The 9,862-nt window shown below is 37.8% G+C and overlaps 1 pseudogene; it reads right to left on the bottom strand.

Annotated features, from left to right (window-relative positions):
- Positions 1-3,646: 3,646 nt before the first annotated feature.
- On the bottom strand, positions 3,647-4,201 carry LOC102839155 (annotated as a pseudogene).
- Positions 4,202-9,862: the final 5,661 nt, after the last annotated feature.

Below are 9,862 nucleotides of genomic sequence, written 5' to 3'. Positions count from 1 at the left end.
GAGCTGCAGAAAGTCTGGTTGTGGCTGGTCTACATGAGCACGGTTGCTGTTTCCTGTAGGATAGGAAAGAGAAACCCTCCCTATCCCCACACATAAGAAAGGAAAATAGAATAAACAAACAGGGAACCAACAATGGAAAAAGAAAATAATAGAGAACAAAGAACTAAAAACAGACAGAAACCAGAAAAAAATAAAAGAACATAATAACTATAAACACAAAAGAGGTATAGGGAAATAGAGGTACAGAAAAGAAAAATAACATAGAAAATAAAAGGAAGAAATAAAGAAAAACACTTAAGAATAACTAGAAAGAGAAAGAAGGGACAGGAAAATGAAACTATATAGAGAAGAGAAAATAAAAGGAAGAAATTAAAAAGAAAACAACATTTTGAAAAGCCAGAGAGAGGGAAGATAAAAGGAGAAAGAGATTAGAAAGTAATAAAGATCAAAAGGGGGGAAAAAAGGAAGAGGAGAAATGAGAAACAGAAGGAAAGAAGGAAAAACAAAAACACAGATAGAAAGGGTAAAATCCAAGAGAATGAAAAGAGGAGAAAGAGTAGAAAGAATAAAGTAACCCAAACAATGAAACAACAAAAGGAAAGAAAAAAGCACAAAACAAAACAAAACAACCCCAGCTGTTTGACCTTGAGAGAAGGAGACCCTGGGAGACACCTGTAAGTCATGGAGCTTTGTGAGCAGGGTATGGGAGGAATGTGACAGCAAAGTTCCTGGCCCTTACTGGGGTTTCTATTGGCCTCAGTGTTATCTATGTTCAGGGCACTTAATCAGGAAGTAGTGGAAGCCTTTGATGATGCTAGTTTCAGTGTCTGCTAGGACCACAGGGCAACTGAGGCATGATAACTGGTTAAATCTAATCTGATGGATCTACGGTTTCTATAGTTCTGGAGTCAAACCCTCCTGGATCCAGGCACCAAAATGTGGCAGCTGTCCCCTGCCTCAGAGTGGTATGGCTCCTAACAATGTATCTTGGAACTCTGGGAGAGCAGGGTCTGCATTGCAGATGGATGAGGGTGGAAACTGGCCAAACCACTAATCACCAGGGAAGCCTGATGAAGAAGAAAGGATTGCATCTTTCCCCTTGCTTGAGTGAATGTGCTCTGTCAGGCCATCTTCTGTTGCCAAAGCTACCCACAAGATGGTCACACCATGTCTAGCTACCATTCACCAGTCAGTCTCCACCTCTTACCATCCCTGCTCAGCTACTCTTTGTAACAAGCACTCAGTCTACTTCTCTAACCTTTCCTCTGCAGTTCAGGGTTACAAGATTTTCTGTGTCTGTTTTATTTGGTCTTTCATATCTTTGAATGATCTTATTTTTTTGATTCTGCTACTTGAGTTCTTCTTGTTTTCAGATAATGTAATGATTCTGATTTCTTATTTTAGAAAGAATATTTTCTTGTGTTTTTGGTGAAGGCTTACAAACTAGTTTAAGGCCCCATTCAAAATATTCTATACAAACTATTCAGTGACATTGTATACAGTCTTTACAATGTATGAACATTACTAGTATTTGCACTCTGGCTATTCTATTTCCATTAATCTAGTTTTACTGTCCCCTTATATTCTTATCTTTATTTTAAAGCAATGGTTGACCATTTAGTCTTATATCATTTTTTTTTTTTAAGAAGCCCTGGTGTGGCATTATAGGATAAGCACTGGACTGCTAACCACAAGGTTAGCAGTCCAAACCCACCAGCCACTCTCGGAGTGCCATTGAGTTGAATCCAACTCATAGTGACCCTTCATAGTGTTTCTATAGAGTGTTTGGTGAATTTAAACCACAGACCTTATGATTCAAATCAACCTTGTGGTCTAGTGCTTATCCTACAGCACCACACCAGAACTCCACAACAAATATATATACACATATAGCAAATAGATAGATAGATAGATAGATAGATAGATAGATAGATAGATAGATAGATATAGATGATATAGATACAGATATATGTATCTATGGAGTTGTTGTTGTTGTTAAGTGCCATCGAGTCAATTCCGACCCATAGTATAAGGTTTCCAAGGAGCAGCTGGTGAGCTTGAACTGCTGACCTTGCAGTTCAAGTGGCTTTGCAGTCTGGCCCATTAACCCATAGCGCCACACCAGTACTCCATATATACATATATCTATATCATCTATATCTATCTATCTATCTATCTATATCTATATATCCACACATATAATTTTTGGTTGTTGTTGTTGCTGTTATTTCAATATTGTATATGTTCTCTGAGCCCTGGTATGACACTGTAGGACAAGCATTTGATGGTTAACTGCAGGGTCAGCAGTTCAAATCCATCAGTCACTCTCAGAGACCCTATACATGGTCCCTATGAATCAAAACTGACTAATTGACAAACAACAACAACATCATATGTCATCTTGTTCTTGTTAGATGCCATTGGTTGGTTCCAATATAGAGCTACCCTAGGTACAACACTTAGCAATTACAACAAAGTACAACAGAATGAAACACTACTTGATCTTGCACCACCCTCACAATCGTTGATAAGTTTAAATTCATTGTTGCAGCCACTGTGCCAATTCACCTCACTGGAGGTTTTTCTCTTTTGCCTTGTCCCTCTATTTTATCACAAATAATGCCCTTCTTCAAGGATTGGTCTTTCCTTATAATGTGTCCAAATTATGTGAGAAGAGGTCTTCCCAACCTTGCTTTTAAAGAAAAGCAAAGATGCGCTTCTTCTAAGACAAGACTTGTTCATTCTTCTGGCAATCAATGATATGTTCAGTATTCTTCATGAACACCATAATTCAAAGATATCAATTCTTCCTCAGTCTTCTTTATTCATTATTCAACTTTTGCATGCAAATGAGGTGATTGAAAATACTATGGATTGTATCATGCACACCTTTCCTAAATTGAAATATTTGCTTTTTTTTTTTGAAAAATGTACTAAAATTTAATCATCCATAAAAGCTGTAATTTAATCTGACAGTAAAACACAAGAAGCAGTATTAGAGCTGGTTTAGTATATTATATATTTTAGCTTTGAAAGCCATAGAAATCAGTTATTCCAGTTTTTTTCTTATAGAAGACCCATTTTTTCCAAAGCATTATGCACAATTCTAATTAGAATATAATGACAGAATGGTATTTCACATTTTTTAAAAATATAAAATGAAGTCAATGACTCAAAAAAGTTATCTGCTGCAATGAGTTTGAGGAGAAATATCATAATCTACATCATTATGGATATAAAGTGCAATGGTTCAACTTTTTAGTGCTTGGCAGGGAGGAATCATGATAAAAAGGTCAATATGAAATCATTTGACTATAGTAGCATTATCTAACATTTGAAATGCATCCATGCTCTTTTGTATAATCATATTAGAGTCAAGTATATTTATTTCACATCTGTTATAACTGCTATTGCAAAGGAGAAATACTATTGTCTTATTTTCCAAGAGATATACACAGAGTGGTTTTTTTTTTTTCTCCAGGGAACTTGTGCAAACCAATATAAGATCTAAATTCTTCACATAATATATGAAACAGGAGAAGCCTCTTCAGATTTATCTTTTGAAGTCTGGAATGCTGGCACTTTCCAATTAGGCAACAGTTCTTCATTCCTGTAATCTGGCTCAGAGCTGCTGCTTACTGTGGGTCTAGAGCAGCAGACATGATTTCCTTTTAGGCTTCTTCTTTTCCACTGGTGTTTTTCTATTTATCTGTCTGACAAGGTCATAAAATGTCTCATTAACATTGATCTTTGACTTCGCAGAAGATTCTAAAAAGGCACAGTGACACCACTGTCTTGCTAAATTCTGACCCTGTTCTTTGCTAACTACTCGCTCATCTTCCAGGTCACATTTATTGCCAACCAAAATCATTGGAGCATCTTCTGTGTCCTTAACCTGTAAAATCTGTTCCCTCAGGTCTTGTAAGTCATTAAATGTAGACTGAGCTGTAATAGAATATACTAGTGCAAACCCTTGGCTAGTCTTCATATACAAATCCCTCATTGCTGTAAATTGTTCTGTCCCTGCTGTATCCAGGATTTCGAGCATACACTGTTGGCAATCTATATCATCTTGCTTTCTGTAGGAATCTTCTATCGTTGGATCACATTAATCAACAAAAATTCCCTGAACAAACTGAACTGTCAGAGCAGACTTCCCCACGCCTCTTGAACCAAGGACCACTAGCTTGTACTCACGCATGTTGTGGTCTGTTTAAATACTGACAATCCCCTCAAGTCTGGTGCCTCCTCCTCCACCACCTCCTCCTCCTCTCTGCTGCTGAAATATTTGCTTTTTAAATAAACAACAACAAAAAATGCTTTAAAGATGTCTTTTGAGAAGATTTGTCAAATGTAACACATCATTTGTTTTCTTGACTGCGGCTTCCATGGGCATTGAATTGTGGATGCAAGAAAAATGAGATCTTGGTCAACATTAGTATTTTCTGTATTTGTTATGGTATTGCTTATTGGGTAAAGTTTTGAGGATTTTTTAATTTCTTTATACTGAGGTATAATCCATACTGAAGGTTATTGTCTTTGATGTTCATTAGTAAGTACTTCAAGTCTACTTCACTTACAGTCAGCAAGGTTTCTCATTTGCATATCACCATTTGTTATTAAATCTTCCTCCAATCCTGATTCAACATTCTTCTTCAATTAGGTTTTTTCTTGTTAAATGCTGTCAAGTCAATTCCAACTCATAGCGACCCTGTATAGGGTTTCCAAGGAACACCTGGTGAGCTTGAATGGTTATCTTTGCAGTTCAAACCAACTTTTCAGTCCAGAACATTAACCCACAGTGCCACACCAGGACTCCCCAATTAGTGTAGTGTCTCTGATTATTTGCTCAGCATACAGATTGAATAAGTATGAAAGATACAACCCTGACACACACCTTTCCTAATTTTAAAACATGTAATATCACTTTGTTCAGCTCCAGTACTTGCCTTTTGAACTATGTACAAGTTCCACTTAAACACAATTAAATGTTCTAGTTTTATAGTTTTCTCACCACTTTGTCAGTTTGTCGTATTGTGGTGACTTGTGAGTTTCTGTGATTCTGAAAGCTATGCCACCGGTATTTTTAATACCAGCAGGGTCATCCATAGTGGATAGGTTTCAGATGAGCTTCCAGATGAAGACAGACTGGGAAGAAAGAGTGCCAAAATTCTTCTGAATATTTAGTCACTGAAACCTTATGAATAGCAGAGAAACACTGTCAGATATACTGCCAGAAAATGAGCCCCTCGGGTTGGAAGGCACTCAAAATGCAACTAAGGAAAAGCTGCCTCCTCAAAGTAGAGCTAAGCATGATGATGCAAATGGAGTAAAACCCATGGGAGAAAGCCCACGGGAACTTCATTTGATGATGAAGAGAAACAGCTGTAAACATCCATTGAAAATCAGAACATGGAATGGATGAAGTATTAATCTGGGAAAAGTGGAAGTTGTCAAAAATGAAATGGAATGCATAAACATCGATATCTTAGGCATTAGTGAGCTGAAATGGACTTGTATTGGCCATTTTGAATCTGACAACCACATGATTTACTATTCTGGGAATGACAAATAGAAGAGGATTGGTGTTGCATTCACTGTCAAAAAAACAACCATATCTAGATCAGTAGAAGGAAGTCCAAGGTGCATTGAAGGAATTGGCAAGAAAACAAGGCACCAGGAATTGATGGAATAAAAATTGAAATCTTTCAAGAAAGTGAGGCAGCACAGGAGGCACTCACTCATCTCTGCCAAGAAATTTGGAAGACAATTATCTGCCTGGCTGATTGGAAGAGATCCATATTTGTGCCCATTAGAACAAGTGGTGACCCAATGGAATGCGGAAATCTTCGAAAAATCTCTTTGATATACCATGTGAGTAAAATTTAGCTAAAGGTAATACAGAAATGGCTACAATCATACATTGACAGAGAATTTCCAGAGGTTCAAGCTGGATTCAGAAGAGGCCATGGAATGAAGGATGTCATTGCTGATGTCCGATGGATCTTGGCTGAAAGCAGAAAATATCAGAAATATGTTTACCTGTGCTTTATTGACTACACAAAGGCTTTCGACTGTGTGGATCATGACAAGCTATGGACAACATTGCGAAGTATAAGTATCCTGGAACACCTAATTGTGCTCATGAGAAATCTGTACCTGGACCAAGAAGGAGTTGCTCAAACAAAACATGGGAACACTGAATGTTTTAAAATTAAGAAAGGTGTGCAACAAGATTGTTTTCTTTCACCATACTTATTCAACCTGTATGCTGAGCAAATAATCCAAGAAGCTGGGTTATAAGAAGAAATACATGGCATCAGGATTGAAGGAAGACTCATTAGCAACTGGTGATATGCAGATGATACAACTTTGCTTGCTGAAAATGAAGAGGACTTAAAACATTTACTGATGAAGATCAAAGAGCACAGCCTTCAGTATGGATTGCATCTCAATGTCAAGAAAACAAAAATCCTCACCACTGGACCAATAAACAACATTCTTATCAGGGAAGAAAAGGATGAAGTTGTCAAAGACTTCATTCTTCTTGGATCAACTACCAACACTCATGGAAGCAGCAGTCAAGAAATCAAATGATGTATTGCATTAGGCAAATCTGCTGCACAGGAACTTTTTAGTTGAAGAGCAAAGATGTCAGGTTGAGGACTAAGGTGTGCCTGAGCCAAGCTATGGTATTTTCAATAACCTCATTTGCATGCGAAAGCTGGACAGTGAATAAGGAAGACCATAGGAGAATTGATGCATTTGAGTTACGGTGTTGGAGGAGAATATTGAAAGTGCCATGGGCTGCCAAAAGAACCAATAGATCTGTTTTGGAAGAAGTGCAGCCAGAGTGCACCTTGGAAGCCAAGATGGCCAAACTTTGTCTCTCATACTTTGGACATATTGTCAGGAGGGAACAGTTGCTGGAGAAGGATCTCATGTTTGGTAAGGTGTAGGGTCAGAGAAAAAGAGGAAGACCCTCAACCAGATGGATTGGCCAAGTGGCAGCATCGATGGACTCAAGCGTGGCAAAAGTAGTGAGGTTGGCCCAGGATTTGGCAGTGTTTCGTTTTGCTGTGCGTAAGGTTGCTATGGGTCAATACTGACTCAATGGCACCTAACAACAATGACAACAACAACAATAATCTACAAAGTTGAATGCTTTGCATAGACAATAAGATACATAAGCATCTTTCTAGTATTCACTGCATTCAGCCTGTATCTGATATCAACAATGATAAACCCTGTTCTGTGTCATCTTCTTAATCTGGCTTGCATTTATAAAAGTTTTTTGTCAATATATGTATTGCCATAACTCTTCTTGAATTATCTCTAGCAAAATTTAATGTGCATGTGATATCCATAATATTAGTCAATAATTTTTCACAATTCGTCTGTCAGTGTGTAGTACTGTGGTGGTTTGCATGTTGCTGTGATTTGGAAAACAATGCCACTGGTACTTTAAATATCAGCAGGGTGGACAGGTTTCAGCTGAGCTTCCAGACTAAAACAGATTAGGAAGAAGGAGAGATGGACTATTTCCAAATATTTAGTCACTAAAAACAATATGAATAGCAGTAGAACACTGTCAGATAGCACCAGAATATTGAAAACTGAAACATGATGAAGAACACCAGAATATTGTCAGATATAGTGCCAGGAGAGGAGCCTTTCAGGTTGGAAGACACTGAAAATACAACTGGGGAAGAGCTGCCTCCTCAAAGTAAAGTTGATTGTGATGATAAGAATGGAGTAAAGCTTTAAAGACCTTCATTTGCTGATAGGGCAAAACTCAAGATCAGCAGAAACAGCTGTAGACACTCAGTAATAATCAGAACATGGAATGCACGAAGTATGAATCTAGGAAAATTGGAAAATGTAAAAAAGAAATGGAATGAATAGACTTCATAGATATCCTAGACATTAGTAAGCTGAAATGGACTGAAATAGACAGATCAGAGTCTAACAATTACGTGGTTTACTACGCCAGGAATGACAAATTGAAAAGGAATGACATCCCATTCATCATCAAAGAGACAATGCTGTCTGTGATAAGATAATATCAATACACCTACAAGGAAGAACATTTAATACAACTATTATCCAAATCTGTGTACCAACCATTAAAGCCATTGATGATGAAATTGACTTTGTGAACTTCTTCAGTTTGAAGTGGATCAAACATGCAATCATGATATATTGATAATTAGTAATGATTGTAATTCAAAGGTTGGAAAAAACTGGAAGGACCAATTGGTGGAAAATGTGGCCTTGGTGATAAATAATGCTGGATATCGTCTGCTAGAATTTTGCAAGAACGCTTTCACTTCATTGCCAATATCTTTGAAACAACACCTCTTTAAAGTGTTGAAGAGCAAAGATGTCAGTTTGAGGACTAAGGCACATCTGATATAAGCCATGGTATTTTCAATAACCTCATATGCATGTGAAGGTTGGACAGTGAAGAAGAAAGACCATAGAAGAAGAAAATTTGAGTTATGGTGTTGGAGGAGTATATTAAAAGTACCACAAACTGACTGTTGTTGTTAAGTGCCATCGAGTCGGTTCCTACCCATAGTGACCCTGTACAGGGTTTCCGAGGTTGTAACCATAGTGACCCTGTACAGGGTTTCCGAGGCTGTAAATCTTTATGGGAGCAGAATGCCTCATCTTTCTCCTGCAGAGTGGCTGGTGTTTCGAACTGCTGGCCTTAAGGTTCTCAGCCCGATTTGTAACCACTATGCTACCAGCTAAGAACTAACACATCTGTGTTGGATGTACTAGAGCTAGAATGCTCCTTAGAAGCTAGGATAGCCAGATTTCATCTTTCATACTTCAGATATAGTATTGAGGGGACCAGTTGCTGGAGAAAGACATCATGCTTGGTAAAGTAGAGGGTCAGCGAAAAAGAGGAAGACCACCCCCCAATGAGATGGATTGGCACAGTGGCAGCAATGATGGGCTCAACTTTAACAACGATTGTGAGCTTGGCACAGGACCAGACAGAGTTTCATTTTGTTGTGAATAGGGTTACTATTAGTGGATGTTGACTGGATGCCACCTAACAATAATTCAATGATTTCTATATTCTGTTGATGATCCTTCTTTGAGATAGAAATGGGCACAGATTTGGATCTCAACTAGTTGGTTAACAGGTAACTGTTTTTCAAATTTCTTGGCATAGAAAAGTCAGTTCTTATAGTGTTGCATCTATTTTTGAAACATCGCAATTGGTACTCTGTCAATTCCTGGAGGTGTGTTTTTCACCAATGCCTTCAGTGCAGCTTGGGACTCTTGATCATATAATAGATACCTCCTGAAATGTTTGAACATCAATCAATTCTTTTTGCTGGTGATGCTGTATTCTTTCAATCTTCTTTTGATGCTTCCTGCATCTTTCAATGTTTTCATTATAGAATCCTTCATCTTCTATCTTTAGACTTGACGTTTCTCTTCCGATTTTCAGCTTGAAAAATGCCAGAGTAATTAGCAGAACACCCTTTTCTCTTATGTACATTTTAGTGACATCATATGCCTTGTCAAATGGTGTGCACCTCACCTTAGTTTAGTGTTGCTTTCCATATAAAATAGCAAGAGATTGCTCTTTAGAAAACGATTTTTCCTCCTCCTGCCAAATCCCTGTAATCACTAATGAACATTATGATATGTATATTTGCCTGCTCATATAATTCCAAAAAAGTGAAAACATACAATATTTATATGTTTATGATTGATTTATTTTGTTCAACATAATGTCCTTCAGGTTCATCACAGTTCCAAGATGCTTTGTTGTTGTTGTTGTTGTTGTCAGGTGCCATCGAGTCGGAACCGACTCATAGCGACCCCATGCACAGCAGAA

This window comes from Chrysochloris asiatica, unplaced genomic scaffold (genome assembly GCF_000296735.1).
Source record: "Chrysochloris asiatica unplaced genomic scaffold, ChrAsi1.0 scaffold00019, whole genome shotgun sequence".
NCBI classification, from domain to species: domain Eukaryota; kingdom Metazoa; phylum Chordata; class Mammalia; order Afrosoricida; family Chrysochloridae; genus Chrysochloris; species Chrysochloris asiatica.
This window is presented reverse-complemented; position numbering and strand designations above follow the sequence as displayed.